Below are 23,299 nucleotides of genomic sequence, written 5' to 3' on the forward strand. Positions count from 1 at the left end.
CGAGTTCCAACATGGGACAACTAAGGGTGGAGCACCAAGAACACTCCATTCTCCTCCATGAAATTAGAGAAGATCAAAGAATCATGAGAGAGGAGCAACAAAGACAAGGAAGAGACATTGAGGAGCTCAAGCACTCCATAAGACCTTCAAGAGGAAGAACAAGACGCCATCACTAAGGTGGACCCGTTCTTTAATCTCCTTGTTCTTTGCTTTTCTGTTTTTCAAAAATTATGCTTTATGTTTATCCATGTTTGTGTCTTATGATCATTAGTGTCTTAGTGTCTATGCCTTAAAGCTAGGAATATGAATCCATCACCTTTCTTAAATGAAAATTGTTTTTATTACAAAAGAACAAGAAGTACAGGATTTCAAATTCATCTTTAAAACTAGCTTAATTAGTTTGATGTGGTGGCAATACTTTTTGTTTTCTGAATGTATGCTTAAACAGTGCATATGTCTTTTGAATTTGTGGTTCATGAATGTTAAAAATTGTTGGCTCTTGAAAGAATGATGAAAAAGGAGACATGTTACTGAGGATCTGAAAAAATCATAAAAATGATTCTTGAAGCAAGAAAAAGCAGTGAATACAAAAAAAAAAGAGAGAAGCAAGCGAAAAAAAAACGAAAAAGGGGAGAAAAAGAAAAAGAAAGAAAAAGAAAGAAATAAAGTTGTGATCTGATGAGCGGATAATTTGTACGCTTTTTGGCATTGTTTTTAGTATGTTTTTAGTATCTTTTAGTTAGTTTTTATTATATTTTTATTAGTTTTTAGTTAAAATTCACTTTTCTGGACTTTACTATGAGTTTGTGTATTTTTCTGTGATTTCAGGTATTTTCTGGCTGAAATTGAGGGATCTGAGCAAAAATCTGATCCAGAGACTCAAAAGGACTGCAGATGCTGTTGGATTCTGACCTCCCTGCACTCAAAGTGGATTTTCTGGAGCTACAGAAGCCCAATTGGCGCGTTCTCAACGGCGTTGGAAAGTAGACATCCTGGGCTTTCCAGCAATATATGATAGTCCATACTTTGCCCAAGATTTGATGGCCCAAACTGGCGTTCAAAGTCACCTACAGAAATCCCAGCGTTAAACGCCGGAACTGGCACCTAAATGGGAGTTAAACGCCCAAACTGGCATAAAAGCTGGCGTTTAACTCCAAGGAGAGTCTCTACACGAAAATGCTTCATTGCTCAGCCCAAGCACACACCAAGTGGGCCCGGAAGTGGATTTCTATGTCATTTACTCATCTCTGTACACCCTAGGCTACTAGTTTTCTATATATAGGACCTTTTACTATTGTATTTTCATCTATCTTTTGATCATGTTTTTATGATTGAACCCTCTTTTGGGAGGCTGGCCATTCGGCCATGCCTAGACCTTGTTCTTATGTATTTTCAACGGTGGAGTTTCTACACACCATAGATTAAGGTGTGGAGCTCTGCTGTACCTCGAGTATTAATGCAATTACTATTGTTCTTCTATTCAATTCCGCTTGTTCTTGTTCCAAGATATCACTTGTTCTTCAACTTGATGAATGTGATGATCTGTGACACTCATCATCATTCTCACTCATGAACAAGGTGACTGACAACCACTCTTGTTCTACAAGCATACGAGGCTTAGTGAATATCTCTTGGATTCTTTAATCGGAATCTTCGTGGTATAGGCGAGAACTGATGGCGGCATTCAAGAGAATCCGGAAGGTCTAAACCTTGTCTGTGGTATTCTGAGTAGGATTCAATGATTGAATGACTGTGACGTGCTTCAAACTCCTAGCAGGCGGGGCGTTAGTGACAGACGCAAAAGGATCGATGGATTTTATTCCGGCCTGACCGAGAACCGACAGCTGATTAGCCTATGCTGTGACAGAGCATCAGGGACGTATTTTCACTGAGAGGATGGGAGGTAGCCATTGACAACGGTGAAACCCTACACGAGCTTGCCATGGAAAGGAGTAAGAAGGATTGGATGAAGACAGTAGGAAAGCAGAGAGACGGAAGGGAAGGCATCTTCATACGCTTGTCTGAAGCTCTCACCAATGATATACATAAGTACCTCTATCTTTATCTTTATGCTTTATTCGTTTACCACTATACCCATTTGAGTCTGCCTGACTGAGATTTACAAGGTGACCATAGCTTGCTTCATACCAACAATCTCCGTGGGATCGACCCTTACTCGCGTAAGGTATTACTTGGACGACCCAGTGCACTTGCTGGTTAGTTGTGCAAAGTTGTAGTGATCACAATTTCGTGCACCATGATCCAAGGCAAAAAGAGTGTGCTTAAGAACCCTGGACACCTCTAATTGGGGACTCTAGCAAAGCTGAGTCACAATCTGAAAAGGTTCACCCAATTATGTGTCTGTGGCATGTATGTATCCGGTGGTAATACTGGAAGACAGAGTGCTTTGGGCCACGGCCAAGACTCAATAAGTAGCTGTGTTCAAGAATCATCATACTTAACTAGGAGAATCAATAACACTATCTGGATTCTGAGTTCCTAAAGAAGCCAATCATTCTGAATTTCAAAGGATAGAGTGAGATGCCAAAACTGTTCAGAGGCAAAAAGCTACTAGTCCCGCTCATCTAATTTGGAGCTAAGTTTCATTGATAATTTGGAGTCTATAGTATATTCTCTTCTTTTTATCTTATTTGATTTTCAGTTGCTTGGGGACAAGCAACAATTTAAGTTTGGTGTTGTGATGAGCGGATAATTTATACGCTTTTTGGCATTGTTTTTAGTATGTTTTTAGTAGTTTGAGTTGAGTTTTTAGTATATTTTTATTAGTTTTTAATTAAAATTCACTTTTCTGGACTTTACTATGAGTTTGTGTGTTTTTCTGTGATTTCAGGTATTTTCTGGCTGAAATTGAGGGACCTGAGCAAAAATCTGATTCAGAGACTGAAAAGGACTGCAGATGCTGTTGGATTCTGACCTCCCTGCACTCGAAGTGGATTTTCTGGAGCTACAGAAGCCCAATTGGCGCTCTCTCAACGGCGTTGGAAAGTAGACATCCTGGGCTTTCCAGCAATATATGATAGTCCATACTTTTCCCAAGATTTGATGGCCTAAACCGGCGTTCAAAGTCACCCTCAGAAATCCCAGCGTTAAACGCCGGAACTGGCACCTAAATGGGAGTTAAACGCCCAAACTAGCATAAAAGCTGGCGTTTAACTCCAAGAAGAGTCTCTACACGAAAATGCTTCATTGCTCAGCCCAAGCACACACCAAGTGGGCCCGGAAGTGGATTTTTATGTCAATTACTCATCTCTGTACACCCTAGGCTACTAGTTCTCTATATATAGGACCTTTTACTATTGTATTTTCATCTTGGTTCTTCTGGTTCCCTCTCAGGGGCCGAAACCAATGATCACTTTTATTCTTATGTATTTTCAACGGTGGAGTTTCTACACACCATAGATTAAGGTGTGGAGCTCTGCTGTACCTCGAGTATTAATGCAATTACTATTGTTCTTCTATTCAATTCCGCTTGTTCTTGTTCCAAGATATCACTTGTTCTTCAACTTGATGAATGTGATGATCCGTGACACTCATCATCATTCTCATTCATGAACAAGGTGACTGACAACCACTTCTGTTCTACAAGTAATCAAGGCTCTAGTGTTTATCTCTTGGATTCCTGATACACGATGCATGGTTGATCGCCTGACAACCGAGTGCTCGCCTGACAAACGAGCCAGCCATTCCGTGAGATCAGAGTCTTCGTGGTATAGGCGAGAACTGATGGCAGCATTCAAGAGAATCCGGAAGGTCTAACCTTGTCTGTGGTATTCTGAGTAGGATTCAATGATTGAATGACTGTGACGTGCTTCAAACTCCTAGCAGGCGGGGCGTTAGTGACAGACGCAAAAGAATCGATGGATTTTATTCCGGCCTGACCGAGAACCGACAGCTGATTAGCCATATGTTGTGACAGAGCATGGGAACATTTTCACTGAGAGGATGGGAGGTAGCCATTGACAACGGTGAAACCCTACATGAGCTTGCCATGGAAAGGAGTAAGAAGGATTGGATGAAGACTGTAGGAAAGCAGAGAGACGGAAGGGAAGGTATCTTCATACGCTTATCTGAAGCTCTCACCAATGATATACATAAGTATCCCTATCTTTATCTTTATGCTTTATTCGTTTATCACTATACCCATTTGAGTCTGCCTGACTGAGATTTACAAGGTGACCATAGCTTGCTTCATACCAACAATCTCCGTGGGATCGACCCTTACTCACGTAAGGTATTACTTGGACGACCCAGTGCACTTGCTGGTTAGTTGTGCGAAGTTGTAGTGATCACAATTTCGTGCACCAAGTTTTTGGCGCCGTTGCCGGGGATTGTTTGTGTATGGACAACTGACGGTTCATCTTGTTGCTTAGATTAGGTATTATTTTTCTTCAGAGTTCTTAAGAATGAATTCTAGTGTTTCAAGGTGATGTTCTTATCATCACCAAAGCTGATTGATCATCATCAATTTAGCTCTTGAATGCAATGTCCTGCTGAAGCTTAGCTAGCCATGTCTAATTCCTTTAGACTAAAGCTTTAGACTAACATTGCATGATTCCTGGAATTCTCATTAAGAATTTTGATACCTTTATTTTCCTTTTCACTTAATTTTCGAAAAGCACAAAAAAAAATTACAAAATCATAAAATCCAAAATATTTCTTGTTTGAGTCTAGAGTCTCATCTTAAGTTTAGTGTCAATTGCATGTTTTTGTTCTTATTGCATTCATGCATGTGCCTTCATTGATCTTCAAGTTGTTCTTGATGATTTCATTGCTCTGATCTTTGAATTCTATTGACTTGAGTATTTTGTTGTTTCTCATGTGCATTCTCATCTTGTTAGTGTCAGCAGTATACAAACTGCTAAGTTTGGTGTCTTGCATGCATTATTATTTGATTTTAGTTGCATTTTGATTATTCCTTATTATTAAAAAATCCAAAAATATTTTTAATTTGTGTCTTTTCAAGTCAATAATACAGAGAATTGAAGATTCAGAACATACTGCAGAGGAATCACACAGAAAAAGCTGGGCATTCAAAAATGCCCAGTGAAGAAGACAGACTGGCGTTTAAACGCCAGCCAGGGTGCCTGGCTGGGCGTTTAACGCCCAAAAGGGGAGTAGTTTGGGCGTTAAATGCCAGAATGTGCACCATTCTGGGCGTTTAACGCCAGGATGGCACAAGGGAGAGGATTTTGTTTTCAAAATCAATTTTTTTTAAGTTTTCAAAGTTTTTCAAAATCAAATCTTTTTCAAATCATATCTTTTCAATCAAATGTTTTCAAAATCAATTTCTTTCCTTTTTAAAAGATACTTGCTAACAATTAATGATTTGATTGAACATTTCAAGTATGTTGCCTTTTCTGTTGAGAGAGGTTTTAATGTTTGAATCATATCTTTTCTTGTTAGGCAAATCATTGATTTTTAAAATCATATCTTTTCAAATTGTTTTCAAATCATATCTTCTCAATCACATCTTTTTAAAACCATAACTTTTCAATCATATCTTTTTAATCACATCTTTTTCAAAATAAGTTTTCAATCAAATCTTTTTGATTTCTAATTTCAAAATCTTTTTCAAAAATCACTTGATTTCTTTCCCACTTTTATTTTCGAAAATCAATTAAGTGTTTTTCAAAATGTTTTCAAAATCTTTTTAACTTAATTTTTCGAAAATTTATTCCTCTCTTCTCACATCCTTCTATTTATGGACTAACACTATTCCTTAATACAAAATTCGAACTCCATCTTCTTTGATAAGTTCGAATTTTCTACTTCTGCCTTCTATTTTTCTTCCTCTGACACCTCAAGGAATCTCTATACTGTGACATAGAGGATTCCATATTTTCTTGTTCTCTTCTCTTTCATATGAGCAGGAACAAAGACAAAGGCATTCTTGTTGAAGCTGACCCTGAACCTGAAAGGACCTTGAAGCGAAAGCTAAGAGAAGCTAAGGCACAACTCTTTGTTGAGGACCTGACCGAATTCTTCAAGGAAGAAGAACCCATGGCAGCCGAAAACAACAACAATACCAACAATGCAAGGAAGGTGATGGGTGACTTTACTGCACCTACTCCCGACTTCTATGGGAGAAGCATCTCTATCCCTGCCATTGGAGCAAACAACTTTGAGCTTAAGCCTCAATTAGTTTCTCTAATGCAACAGAATTGCAAGTTCCATGGACTTCCATTGGAAGATCCTCATCAATTTTTAGCTGAGTTCTTGCAAATCTGTGACACAGTCAAGACTAATGGGGTTGACCCTGAGGTCTACAGACTGATGCTATTCCCTTTTGCTGTAAGAGACAGAGCTAGAATATGGTTGGACTCACAACCTAAAGAAAGCCTGGACTCTTGGGAAAAGCTAGTCAATGCCTTCTTGGCAAAGTTCTTGCCACCTCAAAAATTGAGTAAGCTTAGAGTGGAAGTCCAAACCTTCAGACAGAAGGATGGAGAATTCCTCTATGAAGCTTGGGAAAGATACAAACAATTAATCAGAAAATGTCCTTCTGACATGCTTTCTGAATGGAGCATCATAGGTATTTTCTATGATGGTCTCTCTGAACTATCCAAGATGTCTTTGGATAGCTCTGCTGGAGGATCTCTTCATCTGAAGAAGACGCCTACAGAGGCTCAAGAGCTAATTGAAATGGTTGCAAATAACCAATTCATGTACACTTCTGAAAGGAATCCTGTGAACAATGGGACAAGTCAGAAGAAAGGAGTTCTTGAGATTGATACTCTGAATGCCATTTTGGCTCAGAACAAGATATTGACTCAACAAGTCAATTTGATTTCTCAAAGTCTGTCTGGAATGCAAAATGCACCAAGCAGTACTAAGGATGCTTCATCTGAAGAAGAAGCTTATGATCCTGAGAATCCCTCAATGGAAGAGGTGAATTACCTAGGAGAACCCTATGAAAACACCTATAATTCTTCATGGAGAAATCATCCAAATTTCTCATGGAAGAATCAAGAGAGACCTCAACAAGGTTTCAACAACAACAATGGTGGAAGAAACAGGTTTAGCAATAGCAAACCTTTTCCATCATCTTCTCAGCAACAGACAGAGAACTCTAAGCAGAACCCCTCTGACTTAGCAACCATGGTCTCTGATCTAATCAAAACCACTCAAAGTTTCATGACTGAAACAAGGTCTTCCATTAGGAATTTGGAAGCACAAGTGGGACAGCTGAGCAAGAAAGTTACTGAACTCCCTCCTAGTACTCTCCCAAGTAATATAGAAGAAAATCCAAAAGGAGAGTGCAAGGCCATCAACATGGCCGAATCTGGAGAGGAGGGAGAGGAAGTGAACGCCACTGAGGAAGACCTCAATGGGCGTGCACCAACCTCCAATGAGTTCCCTAATGAGGAACCATGGGAATCTGAGGCTCAAAATGAGACCATAGAGATTCCATTGGACTTACTTCTGCCTTTCATGAGCTCTGATGAGTATTCCTCCTCTGAAGAGGATGAGTATGTCACTGAAGAGCAAGTTGCTAAATACCTTGGAGCAATCATGAAGCTAAATGACAAGTTATTTGGAAATGAGACTTGGGAGGATGAACCTCCTTTGCTCACCAAAGAACTGGATGACTTGTCTAGGCAGAAATTACCTCAAAAGAGACAAGATCCTGGGAAGTTTTCCATACCTTGTACCATAGGCACCATGACCTTCAAGAAGGCTCTGTGTGACTTAGGGTCAAGTGTAAACCTCATGCCTCTCTCTGTAATGGAGAAGCTAGGGATCTTTGAGGTACAAGCTGCAAGAATCTCACTAGAGATGGCAGACAACTCAAGAAAACAAGCTCATGGACTTGTAGAGAATGTTTTGGTAAAAGATTGAAGACCATTACATCCCTGCTGATTTTATAGTCCTAGAGACTGGGCAGTGCATGGATGAAACCATCATCCTTGGCAGACCCTTCCTAGCCACAGCCAAGGCTGTGATTGATGTTGATGGAGGTGAACTGATCATTCAAGTGAATGAAGAATCCTTTGTGTTCAAGGCTCAAGGATATCCCTCTGTCACCATGGAGAGGAAGCATGAAGAGCTTCTCTCAACTCAGAGTCAAGCAGAGCCCCCACAGTCAAACTCTAAGTTTGGTGTTGGGAGGCCACAACCAAACTCTAAGTTTGGTGTTGAACCCCCCACATTCAAACTCTAAGTTTGGTGTTGGGAGGTTCCAACATTGCTCTGAGAAAATATGAGGGTCCATGAGAGCCATCTGTCAAGCTACTGACATTAAAGAAGCGCTTGTTGGGAGGCAACCCAATATTATATTTTATCTATTTCTTTTGTTATTTTATGATTTTTGTAGGTTGATGATCATAAGAAGTCACAAAATCCATTGAAAAAGCAAAAACAGAATGAAAAACAGGAAGAAAAATAGCACACCCTGGAGGAAGAACCCACTGGCGTTTAAACGCCAGTGAGGCTAGCAGTTGGGCATTTAACGCCCAGTCTGGCACCATTCTGGGCGTTTAACGCCAGAAAGGGGCACCAGACTGGCGTTAAACGCCAGAAAAGGGCAAGAACCTGGCGTTAAACGCCAGAAATGGGCACCAGCCCGGCGTTTAACGCCAGAAATGGCTCAAAACGTGATTTTGAATGCCACTTGGTGCAGGGGTGACTTTTCCTTGACACCTCAGGATCTGTGGACCCCACAGGATCCCCACCAACCCACCACACTCTCTCTTCTTCTTCACCCATTCACCAATCACCTCAATACCTCTTCCCCATAAACCCTTCTTCACTCCTTCATTTTCACACCACCTAAACACCACTTCTCCCCCTCTATGGCCGAAACACAAAGCCACTCCCTTCTTCCTCATTTCTTCTTCTTCTACTCTCTTCTTTCTTCTTTTGCTCGAGGACGAGCAAACCTTTTAAGTTTGGTGTGGTAAAAGCATTGTTTTTTGTTTTTCCATAACCATTTATGGCATCCAAAGCCGGTTCAACTGAGAAGGCATGACCTCAAGTCCATCACTAAGAGAAGGATGGAGCAAACAAGAGACCCCTCTCATCAAGAGATCCCTGAGATACCTCAAGGGATGCACTTTCCTCCACAAGACTATTGGGTGCAAATCAACACCTCCCTAGGAGAATCGAGTTCCAACATGGGACAACTAAGGGTGGAGCACCAAGAACACTCCATTCTCCTCCATGAAATTAGAGAAGATCAAAGAATCATGAGAGAGGAGCAACAAAGACAAGAAAGAGACATTGAGGAGCTCAAGCACTCCATAAGACCTTCAAGAGGAAGAACAAGCCGCCATCACTAAGGTGGACCCGTTCTTTAATCTCCTTGTTCTTTGCTTTTCTGTTTTTCGAAAATTATGCTTTATGTTTATCCATGTTTGTGTCTTATGATCATTAGTGTCTTAGTGTCTATGCCTTAAAGCTAGGAATATGAATCCATCACCTTTCTTAAATGAAAACTGTTTTTATTACAAAAGAACAAGAAGTACAGGATTTCAAATTCATCTTTAAAACTAGCTTAATTAGTTTGATGTGGTGGCAATACTTTTTGTTTTCTGAATGTATGCTTAAACAGTGCATATGTCTTTTGAATTTGTGGTTCATGAATGTTAAAAATTGTTGGCTCTTGAAAGAATGATGAAAAAGGAGACATGTTACTGAGGATCTGAAAAAATCATAAAAATGATTCTTGAAGCAAGAAAAAGCAGTGAATACAAAAAAGAAAAGAGAGAAGCAAGCGAAAAAAAAAACGAAAAAGGGGAGAAAAAGAAAAAGAAAGAAAAAGAAAGAAATAAAGTTGTGATCCAAGGCAAAAAGAGTGTGCTTAAGAACCCTGGACACCTCTAATTGGGGACTCTAGCAAAGCTGAGTCACAATCTGAAAAGGTTCACCCAATTATGTGTCTGTGGCATGTATGTATCCGGTGGTAATACTGGAAGACAGAGTGCTTTGGGCCACGGCCAAGACTCAATAAGTAGCTGTGTTCAAGAATCATCATACTTAACTAGGAGAATCAATAACACTATCTGGATTCTGAGTTCCTAAAGAAGCCAATCATTCTGAATTTCAAAGGATAGAGTGAGATGCCAAAACTGTTCGGAGGCAAAAAGCTACTAGTCCCGCTCATCTAATTTGGAGCTAAGTTTCATTGATAATTTGGAGTCTATAGTATATTCTCTTCTTTTTATCTTATTTGATTTTCAGTTGCTTGGGGACAAGCAACAATTTAAGTTTGGTGTTGTGATGAGCGGATAATTTATACGCTTTTTGGCATTGTTTTTAGTATGTTTTTAGTAGTTTGAGTTGAGTTTTTAGTATATTTTTATTAGTTTTTAATTAAAATTCACTTTTCTGGACTTTACTATGAGTTTATGTATTTTTCTGTGATTTCAGGTATTTTCTGGCTGAAATTGAGGGACCTGAGCAAAAATCTGATTCAGAGACTGAAAAGGACTGCAGATGCTGTTGGATTCTGACCTCCCTGCACTCGAAGTGGATTTTCTGGAGCTACAGAAGCCCAATTGGCGCGATCTTAACGGCGTTGGAAAGTAGACATCCTGGGCTTTCCAGCAATATATGATAGTCCATACTTTTTCCAAGATTTGATGGCCCAAACCGGCGTTCAAAGTCACCCTCAGAAATCCCAGCGTTAAACGCCGGAACTGGCACCTAAATGGGAGTTAAACGCCCAAACTAGCATAAAAGCTAGCGTTTAACTCCAAGAAGAGTCTCTACACGAAAATGCTTCATTGCTCAGTCCAAGCACACACCAAGTGGGCCCGGAAGTGGATTTTTATGTCAATTACTCATCTCTGTACACCCTAGGCTACTAGTTCTCTATATATAGGACCTTTTACTATTGTATTTTCATCTTGGTTCTTCTGGTTCCCTCTCTGGGGCCGAAACCAATGATCACTTTTGTTCTTATGTATTTTCAACGGTGGAGTTTCTACACACCATAGATTAAGGTGTGGAGCTCTGCTGTACCTCGAGTATTAATGCAATTACTATTGTTCTTCTATTCAATTCCGCTTGTTCTTGTTCCAAGATATCACTTGTTCTTCAACTTGATGAATGTGATGATCCGTGACACTCATCATCATTCTTATTCATGAACAAGGTGACTGACAACCACTTCTGTTCTACAAGTAATCAAGGCTCTAGTGTTTATCTCTTGGATTCCTGATACACGATGCATGGTTGATCGCCTGACAACCGAGTGCTCGCCTGACAAACGAGCCAGCCATTCCGTGAGATCAGAGTCTTCGTGGTATAGGCGAGAACTGATGGCAGCATTCAAGAGAATCCGGAAGGTCTAACCTTGTCTGTGGTATTCTGAGTAGGATTCAATGATTGAATGACTGTGACGTGCTTCAAACTCCTAGCAGGCGGGGCGTTAGTGACAGACGCAAAAGAATCGATGGATTTTATTCCGGCCTGACCGAGAACCGACAGCTGATTAGCCATATGCTGTGACAGAGCATGGGAACATTTTCACTGAGAGGATGGGAGGTAGCCATTGACAACGGTGAAACCCTACATGAGCTTGCCATGGAAAGGAGTAAGAAGGATTGGATGAAGACTGTAGGAAAGCAGAGAGACGGAAGGGAAGGCATCTTCATACGCTTATCTGAAGCTCTCACCAATGATATACATAAGTATCCCTATCTTTATCTTTATGCTTTATTCGTTTATCACTATACCCATTTGAGTCTGCCTGACTGAGATTTACAAGGTGACCATAGCTTGCTTCATACCAACAATCTCCGTGGGATCGACCCTTACTCACGTAAGGTATTACTTGGACGACCCAGTGCACTTGCTGGTTAGTTGTGCGAAGTTGTAGTGATCACAATTTCGTGCACCAGTTGTGCCTTGGTGTTTTCCCTCTAAAATTTTCGAAAACAAGGAGCATTGGATTTAAAAATTTTAAGTCTTGTGTCTTTTGTGTGTTTTTCTTTTTCATAATAAAATTCAAAAATAAAAAAATTATCTTTTCTAACTATTTTTAAGCAATTATTTCGATTTTTTTTTTCAATAAAAAAAATTTCAGATTTCAATTTCAAAATTTTTCAAATCTTATCCTTTTTAAAAAAATCACATCTTTTTCAAAAATATCCTAACCACTTTCTCTCTCCCCACTTTTTTTAAAATCTTCATAAAACATTTTTTTAAATTTTTACTTTAGTTTTTATTTTATTTTATTTTATTATTTCGAAATTTATTTTTCTTATATAATAAAATAAATCCACATCATCTCCCTTTCTCCATCATGGATCTAAGTAGAAATGAACAGTCCAGAAGGACTCTGGGGTCATATGCTAACTCCACTACTGCTTCATATGGGAGTAGTATATGTATACCCTCCATCGGAGTTAGTATTTTTGAGTTAAATCCTCAGCTCATTATCATGGTGCAACAAAGTTGCCAGTATTCCGGTCTTTCATAGGAAGAACCTACAGAGTTTTTGGCACAATTTTTACAAATTGCTGACACAGTACATGATAAAGAAGTAGATCAGGATGTCTACAGATTATTACTGTTTCCATTTGCTGTAAAAGACCAAGCTAAGAGGTGGTTAAATAACCAACCTAAGGCTAGCATAAGGACATGAAAACAGCTGTCAGAAAAATTCCTGAATCAATATTTCCCTCCAAAATGGATGACATAGCTAAGGCTAAGCATCCAAGGCTTTAAACAAGGAGATAATGAATCTCTTTATGATGCCTGGGAGAGATATAGAGAGATGCTAAGAAAATGCCCCCTCTGAAATATTTTCAGAGTGGGTGCAGTTAGACATCTTCTATTATGGGCTTACAGAGAAAGCTCATATTTCTCTAGACCACTCAGCTAGTGGATCTATCCACATGAGAAAGACAATTGAAGAAGCTCAAGAGCTCATTGATACAGTTGCCAGAAATCAGCATCTGTATCTAAGTAGTGAACCTTCCATGAAAGAAGAGGCTAAAATAGTAACTGCTAAACTTAGTCCTGCAGAACAAGTTACTGAATTCAATCAGCAATTAGATTTTCTAACAAAACAGCTAACCGAATTCAAGGAGATATTGCAAGACACAAGACTGGCTAATATGAATATGGAAGTGCAGTTAAAGTAAACAGAACAATAGTTATCGAAACAAATAACAGAAGAATGCCAAGTAGTTCAATTAAGAAGTGGAAAGACATTAAATACCTCACTTCAAGGCAGCAGAAAGCCAAGAAATGAACAAACTGCTACCCAAAAACCCTTCTGAGGACAGTAAGAGCCCAGAGAAAAATAATTCTGGCGCTCAAACGCCAGAAGAGGGTGGAGAGCTGGCGTTGAACACCCAAAGGAAGCTCAGTTCTGACATTCAGATATCAGAAACAAATAAGGGGTTGGTGTTTAACGCCCAAAGAAAGCTCAGTTCTGGCGTTCAAACGCCAGAAACAAGGAAGGAGTTGGCGTCTAACGCCACTCCAGCTTCCACCCCTGGCATTCAAATGCCAGTGGGGGATCAGACACATACAAGTGCTGATAGCAACCCCTCTAAAAAGGCTTCTCAACCCACGTCTGTAGGCAATAAACCTGCAGCAACTAAGGTTGAAGAATACAAAGCCAAAATGCCTTATCCTCAGAAACTCCGCTAAGCAGAACAGGATAAACAATTTGCCCACTTTGCAAACTATCTCAGGACTCTGGAAATAAAGATTCCATTTGCAGAGGAACTTGAGCAAATACCCTCTTATGCTAAGTTCATGAAAGAGATCTTAAGTCATAAGAAGGATTGGAGAGAAACTAAAAAAGTTTACCTCACTGAAGAATGCAGTGCAGTCATTCTGAAAATCTTACCAGAAAAGCTTAAAGATCCCGGAAGCTTTATGATACCATGCACATTAGAAGGTACTTGTACCAAGCAAGCTCTATCTGATCTTGGGGCAAGTATCAACCTAATACCTGCATCTACTATCAGAAAGCTTGGTTTGACTGAAGAAGTCAAACCAACCCGGATATGTCTCCAACTTGCTGATGGCTCCATTAAATACCCATCAGGCGTGAATGAAGACATGATTGTCAAGGTTGGGCCATTTGCCTTTCCCACTGACTTTGTGGTGCTGGAAATGGAGGAGCACAAAAGTGCAACTCTCATTCTAGGAAGACCTTTTCTAGCAACTGGACGAACCCTCATTGACATCCAAAAAGGGGAATTAACCTTGAGAGTCACTGAGGATGAGTTTAAGTTGAATGTTGTCAAAGCTATGCAGCATCCAGACACCCCAGACGACTGCATGAGCATTGATATTATTGACTCTCTGGTGGAAGAGGTTAATATGACTGAGAGTCTCGAATCAGAGCTAGAGGATATCTTTAAAGATGTTTAGCCTGATCTGGAGGAACCAGAGAGAATAATAGAACCTCTGAAAATCCCTTAGGAAGAGGAGAAACCTCCTAAACCCGAGCTCAAACCATTACCACCATCCCTGAAATATGCATTTCTGGGAGAAGGTGACACTTTTCTTGTAATCATAAGCTCTACATTAGAGCCACAGGAAGAGGAAGCACTAATTCGAGTGCTGAGGACACACAAGACAGCTCTTGGGTGGTCCACAAGTGATCTTAAGGGCATTAGCCCAGCCAGATGCATGCACAAGATCCTATTGGAGGATAATGCTAAGCTAGTGGTTCAACCACAAAGACGGCTAAATCCAGCCATGAAGGAAGTGGTGCAGAAGGAGGTCACTAAATTACTAGAGGCTGGGATCATTTATCCTATTTCTGATAGCCCCTGGGTGAGCCCTGTCCAAGTCATCCCTAAGAAGGGTGGCATGACAGTGGTTCATAATGAAAAAAATGAACTGGTTCCTACAAAAACAGTTACAGGGTGGCGTATGTGTATTGATTACAGAAGGATCAATACAGCTACCAGAAAGGATCATTTTTCTTTACCATTCATAGACCAGATGCTAGAAAGACTAGCAGGTCATGATTACTACTGCTTTCTAGATGGCTATTCTGGTTACAACCAGATTGTACTAGATCCCCAAGATCAAGAAAAAACAGCATTCACATGTCCATCTGGAGTATTTGTATACAGAAGGATACTATTTGGCCTGTGCAATGCACCTGCAACCTTTCAAAGGTGCATGCTCTCTATTTTCTCTGATATGGTGGAAAAATTTCTGGAAGTCTTCATGGATGACTTTTCAGTATTTGGAGACTCGTTCAGCTCCTGTCTTGACCATCTAGCACTTGTTCTAAAGAGGTGCCAAGAGACTAACCTGGTTTTAAACTGGAAGAAATGTCACTTTATGGTGACTGAAGGAATTGTCCTTGGGCACAAAATTTCGAACAAGGGAATAGAGGTGGATCAAGCCAAGGTAGAGGTAATTGAAAAATTACCACCACCTGCCAATGTTAAGGCAATCAGAAGCTTTCTGGGGCATGCAAGATTCTACAGAAGGTTTATAAAGGATTTTTCAAAAATTGCAAAACCTCTGAGTAATCTGCTAGCTGCTGACACGCCATTTATCTTCGATAAGGAGTGTCTGCAGGAGTTTGAGACTCTGAAAGCTAAGCTGGTCACAGCACCAGTCATCTATGCACCAGACTAGACATTACCATTTGAATTAATGTGTGATGCCAGTGAGCATGCCATTGGTGCAGTGTTGGGACAGAGGCATGACAAGCTTCTACACGTCATTTATTATGCCAGCCGTGTTCTAAATGATGCGCAGAAGAACTACATGACCACAGAAAAAGAATTGTTTGCAGTGGTTTACGCCATTGACAAGTTCAGATCCTATTTAGTAGGATCAAAAGTGATTGTGTACACAGACCATGCTGCTCTTAAATATCTACTCACAAAGCAGGATTCAAAACCCAGGCTCATAAGATGGGTGTTGCTTCTGCAAGAGTTTGATATAGAAATAAGAGACAGAAAAGGGACTGAGAACTAAGTAGCAGATCACCTGTCCCGAATAGAACCAATAGAAGGGACATCCCTCCCTCTTACTGAGATCTCTGAAACCTTTCCAGATGAGCAACTTTTTGCCATTCAGGAAGCACCATGGTTTGCAGAGTTTCATAATAGTGACTCTGACAAAAAGTTCATTGTTAATGGGCAAAGAGTCAAGCATTATCTTGAAGGCAATATTGAGCAAGAATGCTCAAGACTGAGACTGGATTAAAGCTCAGTAATAGTCCAGCTAAAGACAATAAAGAAGCACTTATTGGGAGGCAACCCAATTTTTATTTATCTATATTTCTATTGTTCTCTTATGTTTTTATTAGGTTTATGATCATGTGGAGTCACAAAATAATTGCAAAAATTAAAAACAAAATCAAAAACAGCAGAAGAAAAAGCACACCCTGGAGGAAGAGCTGTCTGGCGTTTAAACACCAGAAACGTGCATCTGTCTGGCGTTTAACGCCAGAAACAAGCACCAAGCTGGCGTTTAACACCAGAAATAAGCATCAGGCTGGTGTTAAACGCCAGAAATAAGCTATATTTGGGCGTTTAACGCCAGAAACAAGCAGCAGTCTGGCGTTAAATGCCAGGATTGCACTAAGAGGGCGTTCTACACGCCTAAATGGTGCAGGGATGAGAAATCCTTGACACCTCAAGATCTGTGGACCCCACAGGATCCCCACCCACCTCACCATTCAAATTCAAACCATTCCCTTCCCAAACCCACCCATTCATACACCTCCATCTCCTCTATTTCTCTTTCTACTCCCCTCTTTCTTCTTTTGCTCTAGGGCGAGCAATATTCTAAGTTTGGTGTGGTAAAAGCATAGCTTTTTTTGTTTTTTCATAACCAGTGATGGCACCTAAGGCCAGAGAAACCTCAAGAAAAAGGAAAGGGAAGGCAATTTCTTCCACCTCTGAGTCATGGGAGATGGAGAGATTCATCTCAAGGGTCCATAGCTCAGTAGTAGAGTATTTGACTGCACATCAAGAAAGCCCACTCATGGACCTCAACAAGAGCATGAGGAATTCTCTCTTCAATAAATTCCTGAGATACCCTCAAGGGATACATTTTCCTCCACATAACTATTGGGAGCAACTAAGGATAGGAGCACCAAAATCACTAGGGATCAAGTAACAGAGGCAAGGAAGAGAGATAGAGGAACTCAAAAACATAGAGGAGCTCAAGAACACCATTGGTCCTTCAAGAAAAAGGCGCCACCCTCACTAAGGTGGATTCATTCCTTAACTTCCTTGTTCTTATCTCTCTGTTTTTCAGTTTTATGCTATATGTTTGTCTATGTTTTGAGTTTTTACTACATGATCATTAGTATTTAGTAACTATGTCTTAAGGCTATGAATAATTCCCTGAATCCTTCACCTCTCTTAAGTGAAAAATGTTTCTAATACAAAAGAACAAGAAGTACATGAGTTTCGAATTCATCCTTGAAATTAGTTTAATTATATTGATGTGGTGGCAATACTTTTTGTTTTCTGAATGAATGCTTGAACAGTGCATATTTTTTATCTTGTTGTTTATGAATGTTAAAATTGTTGGCTCTTGAAAGAATGATGAACAAAGAGAAATGTTATTGATAATTTGAAAAATCATGAAATTGATTCTTGAAGCAAGAAAAGGCAGTGAATAAAAAAAAGCTTCCGAAAAAAAAACAAAAAAAACAAAAGAAAAAAATAAAAAAAAAAGAAAAGCAAGCAGAAAAATCCAATAGCCCTTAAAACCAAAAGGCAAGCGTAAAAAGGATCCAAGGCTTTGAGCATCAATGAATAGGAGGGCCCAAGGAAATAAATACAGGCCTAAGTAGCTAAATCAAGCTGTCCCTAACCATGTGCTTGTGACATGCAGGTCCAAGTGAAAAGCTTGAGACTGAGTGGTTAAAGTCGTGATCCAAATCAAAAGAGTGTGCTTAAGAACTCTGGACACCTCTAATTGGGGACTTTAGCAAAGCTAAGTCACAATCTGAAAAGGTTCACCCAGTTATGTGTCTGTGGCATTTATGTATCTGGTGGTAATACTGGAAAACAAAGTGCTTAGGGCCACCGCCAAGACTCATAAAGTAGCTGTGTTCAAGAATCAACATACTAAACTAGGAGAATCAATAACACTATCTAAATTTTGAGTTCCTATAGATGCCAATCATTCTAAACTTCAAAGGATAAAGTGAGATGCCAAAACTGTTCAGAAGCAAAACGCTACTAGTCCCGCTCATCTAATTAGAACTAAGCTTCATTGATATTTTGGAATTTATAGAATAGATATATTCTATTCTTTTTATCCTATTTGACTTTCAGTTGCTTGGGAACAAGCAACAATTTAAGTTTGGTGTTGTGATGAGCGGATAATTTATACGCTTTTTGGCATTGTTTTTAGGTAGCTTTTATTGAGTTCTAGCTACTTTTTAGTATATTTTTATTAGCTTTTAGGCAAAATTCATATTTCTGGACTTTACCATGAGTTTGTGTATTTTTCTGTGATTTCAGGTATTTTCTGGCTGAAATTGAGGGAGCTGAGCAAAAATCTGATTCTGGCTGAAAAAAGACTGCCGATGCTGTTGGATTCAGACCTTCCTGCACTCAGAATGGATTTTTTGGACCTACAGAAATCCAATTGACGCGTTCTCAATTGGGTTGGAAAGTAGACATCCAGGGCTTTCCAGAAATATATAATAGTTCATACTTTGCTTGAAGATAAATAATGTAAACTGGCGTTTAACGCCAGTTCCATCTTGCATTCTAGCGTTGAACACCAAAAACAGGTTGCAAGTTGGAGTTAAACGCCAGAAACAGATTACAACCTGACGTTTAACTCCAGAAACAGCCCAGGCACGTGAGAAGCTCAAGTCTCAGCCCCAGCACACACCAAGTGGGCCCCAGAAGTAGATTTCTGCACTATCTATCTTAGTTTACTCATTTTCTGTAAACCTAGGTTACTAGTTTAGTATTTAAACAACTTTTAGAGACTTATTTTGTATCCCATGACAGTTTTAGATCTGAACTTTGTATTCTTTGACGAAATGAGTCTCTAAACTCCATTGTTGGAAGTGAGGAGCTCTGCAGCGTCTCGATGAATTAATGCAATTATTTCTGTTTTCTATTCAAACACGCTTGTTCCTATCTAAGATGTTCATTCGCACTTCAATATGAAGAAGGTGATGATCCGTGACACTCATCACCATTCTCAATCTATGAACGCGTGCCTGACAACCACCTCCGTTCTACCCTCGATTGAATGAATATCTCTTGGATTCTTTAATCAGAGTCTTTGTGGTATAAGCTAGAATCCATTGGCAGCATCCTTGAGAATCTAGAAAGTCTAAACCTTGTCTGTGGTATTTCGAGTAGGATTCAAGGATTGGATGACTGTGACAAGCTTCAAACTCGCGAGTGTTGGGTATAGCGACAGACGCAAAAGGATCAATGGATCCTATTCCGACATGATCGAGAATCGACAGATGATTAGTCGTGCTGTGACAGAGCATTTGGACCATTTTCACTGAGAGGATGGGAAGTAGCCATTGACAACGGTGACGCCCTACATACAGCTTGCCATGGAAGGAGCCTTGCATGTTTGAAAGTAAGCAAGCATTATGTTGCAGGAATTCAGAAGACAAAGCATATCCAAAACTCTAACATATTCTCCATTATTGAGTAACAATTACTTATTTTATGCCCTTTCACTTTTTACAATTGAAACTAAAGAACCCTATTGGTATCCTGACTAAGAATAATAAGATAACCATAGCTTGCTTCAAGCCAACAATCTCCGTGGGATTCGACCCTTACTCATGTAAGGTATTACTTGGATGACCCAGTGCACTTGCTGATTAGTTGTGCGGAATTACATAGTGTGAGTGTAATTTTCATGCACCAATACTCATTGTAACACCCTACCATACAGAGTCTTATGCTTAAGTCATAATTCAGAGATGGCAAGGTATTACGACCTCTAAAATAAAAATTTAGTATGTCTAGTAGTATGAATAATGATTATAACTAGGAGCCTTTGAAGAAAAAGGGATACAACAAAAATCGCAACGTGAAAAGCGCAACACTCCGATCGATAACGTAGCGAATAAGGATAAACCAACATAAGATTATATATACACAAGAGTGTCAAAAATAGGAATATCAAGACTCAAAATCCAGTTGCGAAGGTAACCGGTCTGAGTATAGCAATATATATATACATGTAAATAAGATAGGAAACCCCAAAAGAAACCCAAAGGGACACAAATAGAGAAAACCTATTCTCCAAAATCTCCCATAAGAGGAGTCATCACAGTTCGTATTATTTAATGGAGATAAAAGTAGCTAAACAAAGCATATAAACTAAAACAGAGCCCCAAGAACAAAGGATCTTCGCTAATCCGGAAGTCTCCAGCATGCTTCAGCAAGAAACCTCACGTCCTGCATCTGAAAACCACAAAATCCGCATGGGTAAGAACCAGAGGTTCCCAGCATGGTAACAGTTCCCACATATATAACATGTAATATTAGAGGAAAGCCGAAGGCAATCCTAGAACTTCCTTCAGATAAAATCAAAGCTTATAAACAAGCTAAACCATAAATGGCAACTGACTAAGGATTCTTTAGACTAATTAATACTTCCCTTTCCAAATTCTTTAGACCTCCCAACTACCAACAGGAGTATAATATAGCAAACACAGTTATGTCAGACAAGAGATATACAAATAGGAACAAATAAGGCATTTAGACAATTAGCAAGTAATATACAGTCAAATAGGCAATCTCAAATAATTCACATAGTATGCATATGATGAATGCATGTCCCTAATGGTTGATGATATCATATGTCAGTTATATACCCAACCCGACAAGTCCTGGTAGCTAACCGTCGGACTGTCCCTCTGTCGTGTCTCCCCAACTCGAGTTATACTCAACATAATCGTGATCATAATCATGATCCATATCCATCACCCTCACTGGTGAATATTCACGGGGGCGAGATCATCCGGGGCTTTCACAGTGCCCAGCCACCCTGACGACATAGGGACAATAGAGTCTCGAGTCTCCACCTGGAGCACGTGGTGGCTAGCCATTACTTTCTCCCAGGGAAACTCGTGTCTCCGATGGTGGAAGTGCAAACATTCACAATTCATTCAACAGCATATATGCATTAATACTTAGCCATAATCATGGCTCCGCCGTAACACGGCAATAATCCAGCCATCCGGCTCACGGTTAAATCCATAATCAACTAATTCATAAACAATTTAGCCCATCGGCTCATGGCACATACAGCACTCCTACCGCCAACCTCCGCATCTCATATAATCATCTTTGATCCTCATTGATAATCCATTTTTCCCTTGCTTCACTCATAAGTTACCACATCCTTTAGCTCCTTTTCTCATTGCTAGGCATATCATACTGATTAAAGACATAAGTGGTGAGATCGGAGACTTAGAAGTATGAAATTTGGCTTTTAAAGCTCAAAAATCAACTTTGGGATGAAAACAGGGCCACACGCACGGGTCCTCCACGCGCACGCGTGGATGGCCTTATAGATCATCGACACGTATGCGTTATTCACGTGGACATGTGGATTGAAAAACATCCAATCGACGCGTACGCGCCAGCCACGCGTACGCGTGGGTGCGTTTGTGCCCCACGCACAAAATTGGCACGACTCTCGGGAAGAATGGCTGGGCATTGGGTGCAGCACATCGACGCGCCCGCGCACACCACGCGCACTCGTGGATGGTGCCTTCTTGAAGAACGACGCGTACGCGCCAAGTGCACCTACGCGTGGAGGGTCATTCTGCTAAAAATTTTTCTAAGTTAAAATCTGCAAAATTTACAGATTCAACCCCCAATCTTCCGACGGAAATAACTTCTTCATTTTAAATCATTTGTTGCCCGTTCTTCGAACGGCATGAACATCCCGGATCCAATTTCATTTCTAAACAAGTTTGGCACAAAACAAAGATCCGGAGTCCAAGTTATGTCCCGTCAAAGTATGCGCAAAAACCATATTTTTATACAAAACCACAAAGTGCCATTTTCAAAACAAGTAATTTTCAACCCTTTTCAAAATCAACCAAAACATGCCAATTTCAATCCTTTTTGAAATAAATCAAAATATACCAAAATCAACATCAAGCCTCCTCAACTCACACATTAACACTTTACCACAATTTACAAAAATACCATCCCATCCTGTTAACCCACTTCACCCAAGTGGCTCAAACTCAAACACATTTACATATCATATACTCTTTCTCATGCCAATTTTCAACAACACCATTTTCAATTAACCATCATTGCACATAACCAATATCATACTCACCATCAACATGGTTTCACCCACAATTCAACCTCAATCAATCATCAAGCATATATCACAACATGTATATTGCTCATACATCATACCATCAAGGCATCAATAATTATAACCACATATATGACCACATCATATATCTCAACCATTCAACAACATCAACAATTCAATGCCTATCTTAAGGCCTCTAGCCTAAGGATTTTCCACCACATTACATATTAGATACGAGAAACCGAGACCATACCTTAGCCGATTTTCCAAGCTCAACCGGAGCACTTCCAAACCACTTTTTTCTCAAGCTCTCAACATCTCAACACCTCCAAGAACAAATTTTTTTTCATACAAAACCCTCTTCCAAGCTTTCCAAAATCACCAATCAAACTCCAATACACATATATAAAATGCCTAAGCCACAATATCATACCAAAACACAAGAGCTCATTACCTAAAACCACAAATTCAATATTTTCACTAGGGTTTCAGATATCTTACCTTACCCAATGACCAAGAGACCAAGAACAAGCCTTTCCTTCAAGCTAATGTGATCCCATAACACAAGGGAGCTCAAAACCTCAACATTTTTGCCCATGAACCTAAAAAATAAGGGCTTAAATTCAAAGAAGAAAACGTGGCTTACATCAAGATTGATTGTATGGGTTTTGTAGAGCTTTTCATGGTGAACATGTGGTCGTAAACGGTGCGGCAATCGAAGCTCTAGATTAAAAGTTATGGTGGTTTGAAGATCAAATGAGAGAAAGAACTTGAGAGCGTGTTCTTCCTCCCATGGTCTCCATCTCAGCGTGTTTAGTGTCTTAGAGAGGGAAGAGAGTACTGAAATGAGGGTTTTAGGATTTAGTTATGTTGGGCCAAGGGCGCACTTTGGGTCTGGTTGGTCGGGTTTAGCCCGTTCGGCCCAAACTTGGTCTGATTTCTATAAAATTGGTACCGAAATTCTCGTCTCAATCTCCTCTATCATATTAAGCCATAAAAAATCACATTTTTGGCCTTCTAGAATAAATTCTTATTTATGTATTAA

At 39.8% G+C, this 23,299-nt stretch overlaps 1 non-coding gene across 1 annotated transcript; it reads right to left on the bottom strand.

The window, feature by feature from the left end:
• Positions 1–6,426: 6,426 nt before the first annotated feature.
• LOC130959537 (small nucleolar RNA R71) lies at positions 6,427–6,534 on the bottom strand. The gene has a single exon (XR_009078611.1). It is a non-coding gene; the product is annotated as a small nucleolar RNA R71 (small nucleolar RNA).
• Between the last annotated feature and the right edge of the window lie 16,765 nt (positions 6,535–23,299).

Source organism: Arachis stenosperma, chromosome 10 (assembly GCF_014773155.1).
Source record: "Arachis stenosperma cultivar V10309 chromosome 10, arast.V10309.gnm1.PFL2, whole genome shotgun sequence".
Taxonomy (NCBI): Eukaryota; Viridiplantae; Streptophyta; class Magnoliopsida; order Fabales; family Fabaceae; genus Arachis; species Arachis stenosperma.